This window comes from Labeo rohita, chromosome 8, assembly GCF_022985175.1.
Source record: "Labeo rohita strain BAU-BD-2019 chromosome 8, IGBB_LRoh.1.0, whole genome shotgun sequence".
In the NCBI taxonomy this organism is placed as follows: domain Eukaryota; kingdom Metazoa; phylum Chordata; class Actinopteri; order Cypriniformes; family Cyprinidae; genus Labeo; species Labeo rohita.
In genome coordinates, this window is record NC_066876.1 from 15210478 (window position 1) to 15228392 (window position 17915).

At 35.5% G+C, this 17915-nt stretch overlaps 1 protein-coding gene and 1 long non-coding RNA gene across 3 annotated transcripts in view; one reads left to right on the top strand and one right to left on the bottom strand.

The window, feature by feature from the left end:
• ipo11 (importin 11) overlaps positions 1–17915 on the top strand; it is a 207586-nt gene that overhangs the window by 129708 nt on the left and 59963 nt on the right. The window lies entirely within an intron of this gene.
• Positions 15904–17279, bottom strand: LOC127169811 (uncharacterized). The gene is made up of 3 exons (XR_007828274.1): positions 17150–17279; positions 16829–16960; positions 15904–16001 (listed from the first exon to the last, which is right to left on the bottom strand). It is a non-coding gene; the product is annotated as an uncharacterized LOC127169811 (long non-coding RNA).

The window sequence follows — 17915 nt, forward strand, 5'->3', positions numbered from 1 at the left end:
GCTGTCGGAGTCGAGGGTTGGTAGAGGTCTGTACGAGAAAGAGAATAAGAGAAAGCGTTTCATTAAAGTATCTGCCGGCGCATTGAAATGCAAAGAGAGGCAGCTGATTGAAGCGATTTTTCCATTTGCATGCTCATTTCTCCTATCCTCGTCTCTTTCAGGTGCTGATGGTAATATTAGCACAAGGGCCTGTTAAGACTTCGTCTCTTTTATCCATTCTTCGGAGAGCTAGTTAGGGAAAAAAAATTAATTTCTCTCTATGGATTGGAATGAGGATGGCCTCTGGCCGGAAATGAATCTGTATCATCTAGAGATGTCGAAAGTACTTTGGTACAAACTTAATACAAAAAAAAAATATATATATATATATATATATATATACACATGCCACCGTCTACAGTATCAGTAACTATCATGTATGTTGTACATTACAGGACTCTACGGTTACTTTTCTTTAAAAAAAAAAAAAAGCGTAACTTAAAAAATTTAGAAGCACAGTCAAAATTTTCCCATTACAAGGTGATATTTGACTCCTTAAAGTGATTTACAGGGGAATTTTGTTTTTACCTTTGTGATGGCTTTTCTCTAACTTTATTAAAAGTATGTCATCTTTTATGTCAAATTTAAAAATATATATATTATTTTTAAGCTTTTTAAAATTTCTGATTAAAACAATGGAATAAGAACAAGAAGAATAAGTTACCAATCAAATGAATCCGAACACAAAAGTGGTTTGTAGGTGTATTTCCATATGTATAATGAGGCTCAGAGGTGGCATGAGTGCAATCAAATTCTTAAATTTATTTTGAGATTAATGTTTTAAATTTAAATTTTTGAATACAGAAATATTATATGATTTAAATAACTGAAAAGATACTTTAAAATGAAACCAGTAGGTGGCGGTAAGTCACTGATTTAATTACTGAATCATTCATTCATTTGATTTGTTCGAACGGCTAATTCATACAGGAATAAAGCAAGTGACTGTCTTTATGAATTGGAAATTGAACCATTGACTCACTAGATTCGTTTAAAAATGCACATTGTGTCTCATTTGTGACTTGTTTGAGACTGTTTTTGATGAAAAAATAAAGCAAAATCAGGCAATAGTGTTATAGTCATCTTAGTTCATCGCAATCTCACAAAGTTCCATTATAATCAACAAAGCTCTTTACACTGCACTGAATCTCAGAGCCTGTTTGCTCTCTCTACACTTTATTTATTAAAGGAGTGTATTTGAAACCTAATATACTAGCTGCTATTATATTAATCAAACAACTTAAGTACTTCTTAATTCTTTATTTCAGAACTGTTTGTTGAATTATTACTTTCAAAAAGGTTAAAGCTTTACAGAAATAGTTGAAGACTACATGCCATTGTTTTAATTTAATATCTGTGTGTATGCATTTATATTAAAAAAAAAAAAATCTTCTTATATGTGACCCTGGACCACAAAACCAGTCTTAAGTAGCACGGGTATATTTGTAGCAATAGCCAAAAATGCATTGTATGGGTCAAAATTATTGATTTTTCTTTTATGCCAATCATTAAGATATTAAGTAAAGATTATGTTCCAATGTTCCATGAAGATATTTTGTACATTTCCTACCTTAAATATATCAAAACTTGATTTTTGATTAGTAATATGCATTGCTAAGAACTTAATTTGGAGAACTTTAAAGGTGATTTTCTCATTTTTTTTATTTTGCACCCTCAGATTACAGATTTTCAAATAGTTTTATCTCACCCCAATAAGCTTATTTATTCAGCTTATTTATGTATAAATCTCAGTTTTAGAAAACTGACCCTTACGACTCGTTTTGTGGTCCAGGGTCACATATGGAGTCAGTCTGAGATTGTTTTAAGACTTTTCCTAGATTTTCTTCTTTTAAAAGTGCATTCATTCAGGCTCCTATGTTTAGGTTCAGTAATTTTACTTTAATGGCAAAGAAAAGTTTACTTTCATTTACGTTTATTAAATGCCTTATTTTTTAAAATGTCCAATGATATTTTCATAGGATCCTGATTTAAAAAAAAAAAAAAATTGAAAGAAAAATCTCCAGCTCTGACTTCATACAGGTTAAGCATTGCCATCATTGAACTGCTTACTTAATGTTAATCTTTGCAAATTCTAATCAACTTTAATCCAATTTTATAAACGAATATCCATTTTTCATACATAATAATGCATATAATGTGTAAGTCATAATGCAGTGATTCCTAAATTCACTTCTACTATTTAAAACAATTGATTTTAGTTTTTAGTGCTCTACTTTTTAATGTGTTTAGACAAAATTGTATAAAATATCAACCATTTATCTGTTATCAGTCATTTATTTAATGGCATAAGGGTTTTTGAGTAGCATAGTTTTTGTCGTCGCATGTCGCGACAAATTCACTGGTATTGATACTGACAATATTTTTGTATTGTGACAACCCTAGAATCATCTCAGCGGCTGAATTTTCTTCTCTGAAATCTTGTATTCATAGCTGTATTGCTTTTACAAATGTGAAGTGGGACGAGAAAAGTAAAAAATAACTCCCTGAGACAGAATGCGAAAAAGAAAAAGTTTTAGGTTGTCGCCAGCACTCTTACGATCACAGCGCAGTGCTTGGGCCAGCTTATCTGCCTGAATGATGAAATCTCATCATCTGTTGTAACTCTGTGTTCTTAGCACTGTTCAACAGGGGAGCAGATCTCTCGCTGTGCACCAAACAGCTCACTTTCCTCATCTCTCACTGCTCGCAGCTTCTCACCTGCTGAGGTCTGGGATGATAGACTCCTGCCACGGCCCTCCTGCTGGCTTACACTACTGTCGTTCTCTGAATCTAGAGCGTGTGCGTGGTGCTGAGCTGGTTTAGTGTGGCTCCCCCATTTGCTTTCTGTTACAGTCAAATGGCTTTAGTACTACATTTAGCTTTTAAATGTGGAAATTGGTCTGTGATCACTTGAACACAGTGTAGAAAATGAGCTACTCGTATTGTAAAGTAGTCGAGGTCAACATTAAAGTAAACCAGGTCTAGTTTAATTTAAAAAATGTATATTTACCATTTGTCAACAGCTTTTGTGGCCTAATGTGATTACCTCAAAAATAATTTCTACTCGTTACCCATTTGCTTTTTTTTTTTTTTTTAATTGAAATTTTGAGGAGATCTGGATGATGTAAAAGCAGATATGTGAAGCATAAAGTCTTCTGTTAAATTGTGTGTATTATTTGAGCTGTAAAATTGCTTAAATAATCAACTTTACAGCTGTTTTAACCTTTATGGCATTGTCATGGAGACCAAGTTGTAAAATTTTATATAACTTTACTCAGAAAAGATTATATGGTTATGTTGTTAACATCATATTAGTTCATATTAGAATCACTTCCCTGTATGAAAAGGGTCATGAGATGGATTATTTTGATTATTTGAGATTGTCCTTGAGGTATTCTCATAATGTTAATGAAGTTTTTTGCACAAAAATTATTTTCTGACCTTCTGTCTAAAATGACCTGTTTTAAGGCACAGGTCCTTTAAGGCTTGTTAAGAATCGGCCACTGTTATGACTGGCTAATGTCATTGCATAGGAAACGGTATCAACACCCCCTCGTTATTGCGTGTAAGTGATTTGACAACATGATTAAAATAAAACTGTAATTTCCAGACAAAGCATCATTAAACCATTTACTTACAGTTTGTGATGCAGCTGCATTCAGATCTAGTACCGCTTTGTCTTTCAGCAAATGTTTCTTTGCGAACTCTCCATGACACAGTGCCTCGTTTACAAAACAAAATACTCGGATCCACTTGTTCCTTACGCTGAGATCCTTCTGATATCTGTACAAAGACACAAATAAGCTGTTTTAAACCAAACGCATCAAAGCAAACTTTTTCACTTTGTTTGTCCTATTGACGACAGACTCAAACACATGGACTGTGTCAGAAAGCGAACACGGAATGCACATCTATATACTGTATCCAGCGTAGGCAAGATTTGCTTTTGCCACGACGTGACATTCGCAATTAACGTGTCAACGTGGCAACTGAACGCAAGTGGGTGGGACCTATGGTGAGAAAATGACTATTCTTCTATGACTTGCTCTGGAGGCAGTATTTATGCAAATATTTGTGCCTGGGTGACATAATCTTGCACCTCAGATTCAAACGAGCACTTTATGGGGCTTGATTAAATAAATGCTTTGTTTATAATGAGGAGGGTGTTTTTAGCTATGAAACTTGCAGGATGTTTTAATGGTACAAAAACCTCTTATATGCCAAAAGATCAAGGCAAATTTGATTTCTCATGTCATGACCCCTTGAAAAACCAGGACTTTCAAGGCTTTTTTTCAGTACTTTTATACAGTACCAGGACTTTATATTATACATACTTTTTTTCCTAATTGACCCTTTATCACATCCTTTTTGTCCTTTATGGAAGGATTTACATTTACGTTTTTGTATTTAGCAGATACTATACTTTTATCAGAAGCATCTTGCATTATATTCAAGGTATACATACATTTACATTTTTGACAGTTCTTGCTTTCCATGGGAATTGAAGAATATGTAAGGATATTATATAGGCATTTAACTGTTACTGTATACAAATTAGGCTAAATAAATTAAACACCATAAAAGCAATACTAGTAATTTTTCTTCTCTGTCTCTCTCTATATATAGAATTTTTTTGTATCGTGCGTGCAAACTACATACACCTTTTCCTTTTTAATTTCCAGCAGTATTAAGCTGAATTTTCCAGTCAGTTTTACAGGTCTTCTAACCTTGAACATTTTTAAAAGCTAAATTCAAGCACTTTAAGAACCTTCTGCAAAGCCTGTTACATTTGCTCTTTACCGTTTAAATAGTTTAACACTGCCAGTTTGGCCTTATTTGCTTCCATATATATATGTAAGTTCTGCTGGTCATGCTAAAGATGATTTTATTTTATTCAGTGATTTTGTTAATGGGAAAGCTGTCCTGCTCCAAACAGCTGGGCTACTATATCAGGATACCATGATGATACCCCTACCCCCCCTTCAGTTTGTAGTACAAATATAATATTTGTTCGATAGTTGTTGCTTAGTCTATTTTAATGCAATTACAAAACTACTACAACACATCAAATGCTTAAATAAATCAAATGTGTTTCTATGCCACTGCAGAAACTGTAGGTAAACAAGTAGAGGTGCTACTTATTTAGCTTCTACTCAACATTCTGTAGGCAGTTTTTGATTAACCATGAATAAAAAATGGATAAAAAATGCAGCACCTCTAATAACACATTTGATATAAACTGTAGTATACAGAGATAATCTGAATGGCGTTCATTGGGTTCATTGGGTTGTGTTGGTACTTTACACATTTGCTCTGTGCTATTAGACCTGCAAAGTTACAGGTGTTCAGTGACATTTCCCGTAGCCTGCATGGGGGTTAGAGCCCATAATGGAAATGTTGACACTTGGTTTAATAAGATTTTCAGAAATGTAATGAACTTCTCTATTTGTGACAGCGGAGCTTCATTAGCAGTGTAAATACTCCTACTCCAGAGGATGAGGTCATCATGCGTATTCTCACTCATACACAACAGAAATCCCATAATAAGTAGACTTAGGGCCGTGAGATTTGCCTTTTAAATGCCAAATCGCTTGCGTCGGTTTTAATAACCTAAGGAAATTTCGCACGTTCATGCGGCTATTTCAATAGCGCTGGTGAACGTCTGAAATGCCATCGGGCTGATGCCTAAGCCTGTTTGCTTTACTTACAGCAGCTCACAGTGGCACGAAAGTCATTGCTTTTTCAAGAAATATGTTTCTATGGTGAGTTATTTCACTGTTACTGATGGCAGGGGTTGATGATCTTGACAGCACTGGAATTGTCCCTTCTTTCCACCCCCAGTTTTATCAGGCCCTGCAGTAGAAATGTTCACTGAATTCTCTCTTTTTTTTTTTTTTTTTTGTTGACCCCAGCAGCAAAAGCCTATAGATTTTCTTACATCAAATTTGACTTCACCTCATGGACGTTTCAACAACCCTTTGACTGATTTTCTGCAGAAATGGAAGAATATTTCTCCACTCTGCCAAAGTTTTAGTATGTCTCACTTGAAACTGCTGAACATGCACTAGTGTGTGTGTTTTTCATACTTGCTGATGGTCGTTACTGCAAGGACAAGTAATGAGGCGCCCGCTGTTCCTGACATGCTGAGAAACACTTTTCACGCTATAGATATGCTTTTTGTCTGAATTTCATCTGATCAAAGGACGCTCCATCTGCCTCTTTGGATCTCTTTGATGAATCTCATGACTTTTTTTTTTTTTTTTTTTTTGGCCTAGATGCTTAGGCTGTTAGCAGTGTTTATTGGCTGTGTCAAAGAGTCATAGCCACAAGCCTTTAGCAAAGATCAGTGCCCATGAGAGATGGAGCCGTGTCTACATCTCATAACAAGCCCTCAGAGGCATGAAAAATTATCTTGTTTTTTTTTTTAAGGACTAAACTTTTAAAAGTACTACTTAAACAAATAACAACCAGGGGTTGTGTACAAAGTCAGAAGCTGTAGGAGCGCCACAGGCTATGTGAAAACAAAATTTTATTTCTGTCTTATAACAATTAAAAAAAAAAAAAAAAAATATATATATATATATATATATATATATATATATATATATATATATATATATATATATATATATATATATTTATAATATATTTTTTTATATATTATATATATTTATAAAAATATATATATATATATCCATCTGTCATTCTGTCTCTCAACCAGTCTATCTGTTTGTCAGTCAGTCATTTTGTCAGCCTGTTTTGGTTATTCTGTCACCTAGTGTTCTGTCGTTCAATCTGTTCATTTATCGTACTGTCTCTCTGTCTGTCGTTCTTTCAATCCATCTTTTGTTTTGTCTGTCTGTCTGTAGTGTATATTTGTATGTTTATCATCCTGTTGTTCTGTCTGTTCATCTGCCTTTCTGTCAGTCATTCTGTCTCTATGTCCGTCCATCTTCTGTCTGTCTGTATATCTGTCTGTCCATCTATCTTCCATCTGTCTGTCATTCTGTTGTTTTACGAGTCCTTCTGTCATCTCTTCATTTGCCGCTCTTTTGTTCTGTCTCTTTATCCATCTGTCCTGTCTATTGTTCTGCCATTCTGTCTGTCGATCTTTATTTCTGTCTGTCAGTGGAATCTATTTACTGTTTGTCATTCTGTCTGTCATTCTATCTGTCTGTCTGTTGTTCTGTCATCCAATTTGTTCATTTATCATTGTCTCTTGTCTGTCATTCTATCTGTCTACCTATTGTTTTGTTTGTCTGTCTGTCTGCATCTATTTCTGTCATTCTATCATCCTATTTGTCCATTTATCAATGTCTCTTTGTCTGTCATACTGTCATTCTATCTGTCTATCGTTCTGTCTGTCTGTACATCTGTCCATCTTCTGTCTGTCTGTACATCCATCTGTCCATCCATCTTCCATTTGTCTGTCATTCTTTTGTTCTACCTGTCCATCTGTCCTTTCTATCTGTCCATTTACTCCTCTGTTGTTCTGTCTTTTTGTCTGTCTGTCTGTGGTTCTGTCATTCATCATCTGTTTATCTTTTGTTCTATCTATCTGGCTGTCTGTCTGTGGTATGTGTTTATTGTCTTTCATTTTATCTGTCCATTTATCATTGTGTCTGTCTGTCATTCTGTCATAATGTCTGTCCAAATATTGTTCTGTCCTTCTGTTTGTCTGTGTCTGTCATTCTGTCTGTCTATCATTCTGTCTGTCTGTCTGTATATCCGTCTTTTTGTCTGCCATTCTATTTGTCAAGTTACTGCTCTGTTGTTCTGTCTCTTCATCTGTCTGTCTATTGTCCTGTCATTCTATCTGTCCATCTATCGTTCTATCTGTTCATCTGTTTGTCTGTAATATCTTATTTACTGTCTGTCATTTTATCTATATCATTCTGTTGTTCTGACTCTGTCTATCGTTCTGCCATTCTGTCTGTCATCTCTTGTTCTGTCTGTCTTTCTGTCTGTTGTATCTGTTTATGGTCTGTCATTTTATTTGTCATTCTGTCTGTCCATTTATTATTTTATCTCAGTATGTCTGTCTGTCTGTCATTCTATCTATCCACCTATTTTGTCCATCTCTCTGTATCTGTTTGTTTGCCATACTCTCTGTCAGTCTATCATTCTGTCTGTCTGTACATTCATCTGTCCATCCATCTTCCATTTGTCTGTTATTCTATTGTTCTACCTGTCCGTCTGTCATTCTGGCATCTGTCCAGTTATGTCGCACAGTTTGTCTGTCTGTCATTCTGTCATTCTGTCTGTTTGTCTGTCGTTCTGCCATTCTGTCTGTGCATCTGACATTTTATCTGTCAGTCTCTCTACATTTGTCCATCTGTCTGTTGTTCTGTCTGTCCATCCAAGTTCTGTTGGTCTGTCATTCTATTTTCCACCTGTCCTTCTATCATTCTGTCATCTGTTGTTCAGTTGTTCTATATGTCCATTTACGACTCTGTTATTCTGTCTCTTTGTCTGTCTGTCTATCATTGTGTCATTCTGTCTGTCCATCTGTCTTTCTGGCTGTCTGTATCTATTTATTGTCTGTCATTCTGTCTGTCATTCGATCTGTCCATCTATCATTCTGTTGTTCTATCTGTCCATCTGCCACTCTGTCTATCTGTCTGTCGTTCTGTCTGTCCATGCATCTGTTGTTTTGTCCATCTGTCTGTCCATCTGTCTCTCCGTCTGTCTGTCTGTCCATCCTCTTTCTGTCTGTCTATTGTTCTCTCATTCTGTCTGTCTATCCAAATGGCCCTTATATCAATAAACTGCATTTTACAAATGTTCATTTGATTAAAATACTAAATTGAAAGTTTATGGTTAAATTAAAGGTTGAAATTTAAAGGTCAAGGTCTTGTCTAGCTGTTGCTCTCAGCACATCACCTTTTGCGAAACTGCTCTTTTAGTCTCTTTTGTTTCCAGTCACAAGATCTGATTTACAGTAAGACTGAATGAATTAAAATGTCTGTTCCAGTGGAAATCTGACATGTCTTTTGTCCTGCATGTTCTGTATGTCTATTCATAACAATGGACCATAGAGGCAGATAAGTTTATAATCGTCATAACACTGATGGCACCATTTGAAAATCTGGATCACTTTAATATCCTCCTGCAAGAGATGGTATAAAAACAAAGCAGGATTTTTTCTTTTATATCAAAGAGTTCATTTCTGTGAATGAAAAGATCTTTGTGTTCCTTATCAGTTGAATAAGCACTTATATTATGCGTTGAAAAGTATAAAAAAGGCAGAGCTTTTTATGCCTTGTAGCTTGTCATGAAAAGCATAAAAAATGTCTTTGTGGTTTCAACATTATGTGCTTAATAGCACTGGCAAGGAAACGAGAGTGTGTCACACCGTTCATACATATTGAAATGCTGTTTATTTACATAATTTTCTCTACAAAAGAAGTTTTTTACACACAGGTGGGGCTCTTCACAGGGTACGTCTAATTCTCTACTGCAGTTAAATTATTGTTGCATTATCATCAGCACTGTGAAAGCTGATGGATGCATACGTGAAGCTTTTGGCCTCGTGTTAACACTGATGGAAAAATGTCTGCCCATTATCTTGTTTGAATTTCATTTAGAAATGTTGCTTCATGTTGACCGAACAAATCTTAAAACCTGACATACAGTTTTTCTTGCGTACATTGATTTCAGTGATATTTCATATTGTTAAGCTTATGTGTGTACTACTTTGGTTCGTTGCCTCAAGCTATAGCTGGCAAGTGACCTTTTTAGAAACAAATGTAATGACAAAAATCCACTGAGGTTGGGCTGGTTCTTCGAGAGGTTATGTATCGCTTGTCTTGATTTAATGCCGGTGAAAAAGAATGGCAGTCGTGTGAAAGATTTATAGAGTTGTTTATTTATTTTTATATTTTTTTCCATTTTCACTTCTAAATGCATTATCAATGCCCTGCACACATCTGTTCAGCTGACGTTTTTTTTTCCTTCATGCCTCTGGGCGCTTTGTGCTTGGCCCTTGGCCGCCTGTACTCTCGAACACTCAACAATTCTGAAGGCCTCAGATCAGCTCTTAATGTCTTAATGGAGCAAGGAACAATGGCTGAATATTAAAAGGATGTTATCTGGCGCAAGGGACGAAATTATGAGATTTGTTTCTCACTTCGGTGCACAAGCAAGACCTTGTATCTGTCCCTGTTCATTTAAATGGTCACATAGCATCATCCAGTTTTTAGTTTTCTCTTGAAATTCCACTACCTTTTTCAGCTTTTCTTAATAGTAATAGGACATTTTTCCAGCAAAATTGAGCACTTAATTAAAGGTATTCATTTTGCAACGAGGTGCGGATTGATCATGATTAGCGAAGTCGAATAGTTTTACGTTTTTCCTGTAGTTCCACGTAGTTCTTTTCCTACCCTCAAGATAGTTTAAAAAATAAGGCAAATTTTAGATCCATTTTAGATTTTACTTTGTTGCTGAGAGATATATGTCTTGGGTCATTGTCTTAAGTCTCATGTTGTTTTTATGCGTCTCACGCCATGAGCTTCTGCTTTTTAAGACATTGTGTAAAGTTAATAGTTTAAAAAACATTCTCTTCAATTCCATTGCTCTCCATCCAGCTGTAATGTAGCTTTGGCTGGTTGCTCAGGTAAAATACTTAATAGTCAGATTTTTTTTAAAAAAATGCATTTTTATTGCATTGCTGCTTATATTGTTATATTGGCTCATGTATGGAAGTTATCTGTTCATTTTCTCATTGGTAATTTGCATTCGATGAAAGTGTCTGTAAATGTACTTTTGTACTTGTTTAGTTACACTGAAGGTTTTTTTCACCAGTGATGCTTGTGCCTTAAGATTTAAAGTACTTTAAAAGAAGTTCATGTTAAGGCTAGTTAATTGCTATTCAAGTTGCTTGTACAGCCTATATAAAACTGACATGAAACTGAGGAAAAAAAGATTTGAAGTAGCTGTATAGCAGCATGTTTAATCATGCCTTAATGGACTGGTCATTATATTCTCAGAGGGAGCAGGGTTTAGTCAGAGCAGGATTAGCCAATAATTCAGTCTGACTGCATTAGTCCAAGAATTCCCAGCTAATTATGCTCAAACATGGATTTGAATACACGCTTCACAAATATTAATTTTACAGTTCCCTGTGGCATCAGTAATAGATTTCAAAGAATCCCAACACTTTGTTCCTTCCCAGAAAAATCCTCTATAATTCTCAGATTTCACTTTTGTGGTCTTCCAAGACATCTTCGCATAAACTACAGTTGTGCAGTGCTGACATAATGATTGTGTTTGCCTGAAAATGGCTTTATTTTGATTTATTTGCGTGCCATTGTGGTCACTTAATTGACATCACATTGTTTTGTCAGCTTTTTCGTTAAAAATAAATAAGCTTTGACAGGAATGAAGATTGGCAGCACTGTTACCGATGTATATTTGGTAATGTATAATGTATTCTGAAAGGTGCTGCACAGGTAGGTTGGGCTGATTTATTCATTGCTACCAGACCTGCTAAATAAAATCAGTATATTTTCCATTATAGGCTTTAACTCCATGTGGGCTACTGAAATGTTGACACTTGGCTTAATAAGGCTTTCAGGAATGTAATGAACTTCTCAATTTGTGACAGCAGAACTTCATTAGTGGTGTAAATACTCCTGCTATGGCATCAGTAATAGATTTAACACTTCAGAGTTGCAAAAAAAAAAAAAAGTATTTTGTTATACTCAAAAACTTAGTAGTAATGGCAGTGAGCAAAGATATTATGATTGTTTGGTGTTATTTTGATTTATATGAAGATGCTTTTTCAATTTAATAAATTAAATTTACCCTGATCTTTAAACTCAAAAAGTTTTCACCCCCTTAATACTGATAAATTCGTTCTGGCAATTTACCGGTATAGGAAGTTGTAACTGGAAATGTGCATTGTGTGAAAGCAGAACGAGATTACTGGTATGAGCACCTAGAACGCACTGATGTATAAAGTCTGCTTTGGCAGTCAGTCTGCTAAGAGGTAATCAGTCTTACTTTTCTGACTCAAATTGGGCCAGCCTAAGCTTTTGTAACTGACTTTATAAAGTTATGTCCAGTCTTAAAGAAAACAAATTAAATGACTAACTTAAAGAATAGTCTAAGCAGTTTATGCAACCATTCCCTGGAGTTCTTTTGTCTATGGCTTTATTGACTTTGATGGAAATAACATCAGTCACTCCACTTACATTCGTTGTATCTGTACATACATTAAATCAGATTTGTTTACACATAGCCTGAAAAATACCTGCTGACTAATTATGAAATAGCTGGTTTGTAAGTATGAGCCCTGTTGCAGATTGAAGGTTTTTTTTTTTTTCCCCTCCATCTTTATTCTGTTCTTCAGCTCATTTTTTTCCCTCTGTATAATAACAGCGTTCATGATGCACTTGTTACAGTGCTCTAGAGGCTGAGCGGAGCTGCTGTTTTTCTGATGACATAAATATTCATAGACTGCACAAGATGGTAGAAATTAAATTGTTTCGTACCTCATCATCATTATCCGTCTGCGAATCATGGCTAGGGGAAGGAGAGGAGCGTTTTCATTTATTTATTGTGAAATGGGAATGATTTTAATTTTATTCAAATAATTTGAACTCCAAGCAGTCTGCGGACAGCGTTCTCATGATGGTGCAGTAAGAGGAGGAAGCGTAAAGTGCTCTTGTACAGGAAATGGACCACTCAACACTGTTGAAAAAAAATCACATTTCAGAGAAACCAGCTGCTTTATATGAACAGTGTGGGACTTCCTCTTGGTTAAATACACACTACTTACAGAAAGAAAGAAAAAAAAAATTATATTTTATATTTTTACGTTAACAATATAAATAATATTCTATTTATTACAGTCAAGTGTGAATCTCATCATTAGTGATTTTAAGCATTTTACATTTATTCCAAAATAATAACTCAAGTCAGTAACAATTTAAACAGTATAATTTATTCGTGAGCTTATGGAGGTATTCTTTTCATTAGTTACTTTTTAACTGTTTTTGAATTTTTCAGATCATCAGTCATCAAAGCTTGGTAAATACTGGTCAGACACAGATTTACTTGAAATTTCACTAAGCTGCACTCACTAAAAATGCCCTTAGATCATGTTTTTAGCCATTTTAAGCCTTGTTGTTCACTTACTTTTTTAAATTAGTCTTTCCATTAACAGCATTATATTGTTTATTCAGACTGATTCACGAACACACATTGTGCACACAAGAGGTGGGATTTATTACATGAACCAAACATAACTAGTTATATCCAATCATATCGCAATGGAGGCATTATTTCCTCTCACATGACTTTCCTCTGTTCATTCTCAATTGCCCCCCCTCCCCCCCCACCAAACCCACTGCAGGTTCTAGGGGGTCTGTTAAAACTCAATGGGCTCAGGGGAGTCAAGAGAGACTCCTGCTGTAACTTAACTTTTGAAAAATGTTTCTTTACACTCTACAAAATGCTGGGTTAAAAACAACCCAACTTGGGTTATTTGGCAACCCAGAACTGGGTAAATATTGGACAGAATACATGCTGGGTTATTTTGACCCAGCTGGTTGGGTTAAATGTTTTTTACCCAACATGCTGGGTTGTTTTATTTAAAGGGGTCATCGTATGCAAACTTTACTTTTACATGTTGTTTGAACATTAATGTGTGTTGGCAGTGTTTGTACACATCTACCCTTAAATGACAAAAATCCATGCAGTGGTTTTTAATTAATCTGTAAAAATAATATCCCCTTTTTCAAATCGAGTCAAATGTGGCATCACACACACAGAGGCCGCTCCCACAGTAGTTGACTGACATGAGCGTCTTACCTCAGATCAGCTGTACCAGTCTGACCTCCATTGTTTCGATACCGGAGCAGGGATGTAAGTTAGATAAGTATATCTCCGACTGAGCAATTGAGGTGTTGTGTTGCTGGATGTAAAAATGAACATAGTGGTCGTCTATTATATTATAGACTTTTCATTAAGACCCTAAAGAATCAAATCAACTTGTGGAAAATGGGCGTCTGGTGACCCCTTTAAGTCAACTATTGTTTAAAAATCATTATATTGCTGGCTTAAAATGGGCTGGAAATTAAAAATCACACTCAGAATTATAAAGGCAACAGCAATAATCAAAAGATGAACATTTATTATTAAGAAGAACACCCATGGACAACAATATAAGACAATTTAAATTTATTTGGGTGAATACAGCATAGTTTACAATATTACTTACATATAAACCTGTTTAATAAGCAATTTAGAAATAAAAAATTTCAGTAAAAGTAGCATTAAAATTTAAGTGTATTCAACCGTCTTCTGTAATGACTTTTCACCAAAATAGTACTAATTCTCATGCCGGTGTGTCCACGAAATATGAGCCGGCATTGGGCTGCTGTTCGCCGGGAGAAAACAGATCGTCAGCTCGTCGGCTAGCGTTGCACTCGTAGATGCTGTGACTGACTCCATAACCTACTCATAAACAAACAGTACTGAGATTAAAGAACATTTTTTAACATCTAATTAAATTAAATGTGAGTATTGTAATCAATAAAATTAGTTGCTGGATGTTATGCATGGCAAAAGGCATTTCCATCATGCAAACTGATGCAACTGACATCTCGTCCTTATGTTGCGCTGTGTAAAGTAATATGACTGTAAAGGCACTGTAAAGGCTTTTTAATGAAATAAAATGTATGCAAACCTTTATTTCGCTGAAAAGTGCAGCAAATCGGCTGCACTGAGAATCCCTCCCTCCTGTAGAGGAAGCAAAAAGCCCACGCTTAAAAAATAACCCAACCTTAACCCAGCTGCTGGGTAACTATGGGACAGAACACGCGTTGGGTTGTTTTGACCCAAGTGCTGGGTTTAACCATTTGACCCAGAATGCTGGGTTGTTTATTTGACCCAACCAGTGGGTCAGGTTAACTGTGTTGCTGGGTTAAACATAACCTAAACATTGGGTTATTTGTTGTCTTATTGCCTTGCTACCTTTATATTTACCAATAATAATAAATAATCACAAAAGAATGTAAAATTATTATTGCTTTTCTGTAATACAGTTAGAAAAACACAAAAAAAATGCCACTGTAAATATTAATTTAATGAGTTTTATTTTTTTTTTAAACAATTTTCAAATGGGTGCAGCTGTCACACATTTTATCCCACCATTACAGACACATAAAACAACAACTTCAGTAGATCAGTTAATTTAAAACACAAAACTGTAAACTAGGCACTGTAGATTCCCATTCTTTGTCAACATTGTAGCAGCAGAACACTCAAAAATTAATTATTGCCACATGAAAATCGTTCCAAACATTGTGCTATTAAAACTAAGCCAAACAAAGTGTCCACCAGACAATACATATGACAACTTAAAACATGTTACAAGTGGCCAGAAAAAACTGTTGGCCTTAAAAAATTCACACATGAAGACTTGTCCATCAATATAATATACTGCAAGCCAGAGAAATTCCCTGGCAACGAGTCCGCTTCAGTGGCATGGCCCGAAAAAAAAATGGTGAAGGTCTGAGATGTCGTTGTCTCGTCCCCAAGACACAAATCCACCATGCTGGTCCCCACCTGTTAATTATACGACGCTTAGTCTTGAAGACACTAGGCCTGAAAAAATGCTAATTTTAAAAGAAAATTTCAAATGGCACATTTTTAGTCTTTTACATCTGAACACTTCATACAGTGGTGGCCAAAATGATTGGAGCACTAGTATTTTCACCAGCTAAAAAATGGTTTTAAGTCAGTGATTTCTATTTTTTGCTGTAGTGTGTCAGTGGGAAAAAAATTTCAGTTTGCATTTCCAAAAATTCATTATATATATATATATATATAGAAAAAGTAAAACAAAACGTACAGGTTGTATGTCAATGAATGGCTTCCAGAATTCTGTGGTTGTGGTTCTGTGGACCATTCCTCCAGAATGGGCAGGACTTTGAAAGCACTCTCCCCTTTAGCATCTAAACCATAAGAATAATACAGTGCAAACTGTGAAACTTATCTCATAATCAAAACAACACATTGAAATTTCTTCATTCCTTTAAATAATGAAATTATAATAAAAAAATAAATAAAAATTATAATGGTATTAATGCAAATGAACCCCCACCCCCATTCAACTGCTGCAGGTTAAGTTTAGGTATGGGGTGGGATTCAGGGATGTAGAATATGCTCATGCAGAATAAGGCATCAGTATGTGCTTTATAAGTACTAATTAACAGCCAATACACAAACTAATAAGCAACTAGTTAAGTCTTACTGTACCATTGTATTTACCAGTTGATGTGTCAAATCAGTAACGTAGCCAGAAAAGAGACTCTGGGTGTGCATCAGAAAAACTGGGTGTGCCACATTTATCGTCAGATTGATGTGCAAAAACATCCGACTGGTATTACTAACATTACAGATTACATATTAAAATGACCAGAGATGCGGTTGTAGCCTATTTTTCTTGCGTGGCACGCGTCCCTACAACTCCCCCTCACTGACAGAATTTCATGTGAAATGTTCATGGCAGTAGCGTAGCCCGAAAAAAGAGTCTGGGTGTGCATCAGAAAAACAGGGTGTGCCACATTTATCGTCAGATTGATGTGCAAAAACATCTGGACTGGTATTACTAACATTACAGATTACATATTAAAATGACCACAGATGCGGTTGTAGCCTATTTTTCTTGCACGGCACGCGTCCCTACATCTCCCCCCTCACTGACAGAATTTCATGTGAAATGGTCAAATACAGCTGAATTTTGTTTATATAGATTGACATATTATAAGAAATACCTTACCTGAAGTCATGTCACCCAGCTCTTAATGCACCTTTCCATCTTGCTGGGCATAGGCAACAATTTGGTCTGCAATTGTAGCCCAGTCTTCAAAAAGTCTGCCTCTGGATGTAGCTTCCTGAAGTCTTGTGAAATCTCATAAAATTTGAAAAAAAAAAAAAAAAAAAAAAAAAAAAAAACAAGTTAAAGTTAAGTTAAAGCTTTTAAATATTAAATTGATTGTTTGATTTTATTGCCATACCAGTAACTATGGTTATTTTAATGAAAAGATCAAATTCTAAAACAAATCATGGGTATTGAATGTTATTGAATGATATAACTTACCTTCAAAGGTTTTAACCAAGGTATCAAGCTGCCTTTCCTTCAACTTCTCTATTTCAAAGCTGTCCATCTGCACCAGCAAGAATCTCACATATCTAGAATGAAATTTCAGATTTAGAAAATTAGAATTTCACAAAACTGTTTTTAAAATGACTTATTTTATATAGAAAGCAGGTTAATGCGTTTAGCTGCAGCGCAGTCATTTAAACACAGATCAGTTCTATTATGCTGATATCGCGAGAAAGATTCTCAAGCATTTTAATATTGCGAGATCTCGTAAACGTTTAAAAAAAAAAACTAGTGCCAAATTAAAACAGTTTGATTGAATTGTTGTAAAACTTTGGCAATCTTCAGAGTTAGAACACAAATACTGTATGCACTGGTCAAACACGTGATGACACGATTCTATATTATATGGTGCTTGAAGGCAACCCAAGCTAGCATCTCACCGCATACCCATTTAATTTTTATACTGGTCTCCTAGTTTGTAATGTAACACAAGCATTCACTAAAATAGAGGAAGGGTAAAAGGACCTCATAAACAGTGGTGTCGTGGTGCCTGGAGAAGTGGGTATACGCCCCAAATGCAAATAACGTTACATGCTGAAAAGAATAACTTACTGACGTCTGGACGTGATTCTCCACAGTTTCTGATTAAATCGGTCGGGTTTTCTCTGTCAGAGCCTCCCCTGACATGCCCTCGCGTATGAACAGGGAGCATCTGGGTGGAGGAGTGGACAGAGCAGGCGCGGGCGCATTTAGGCGCAAT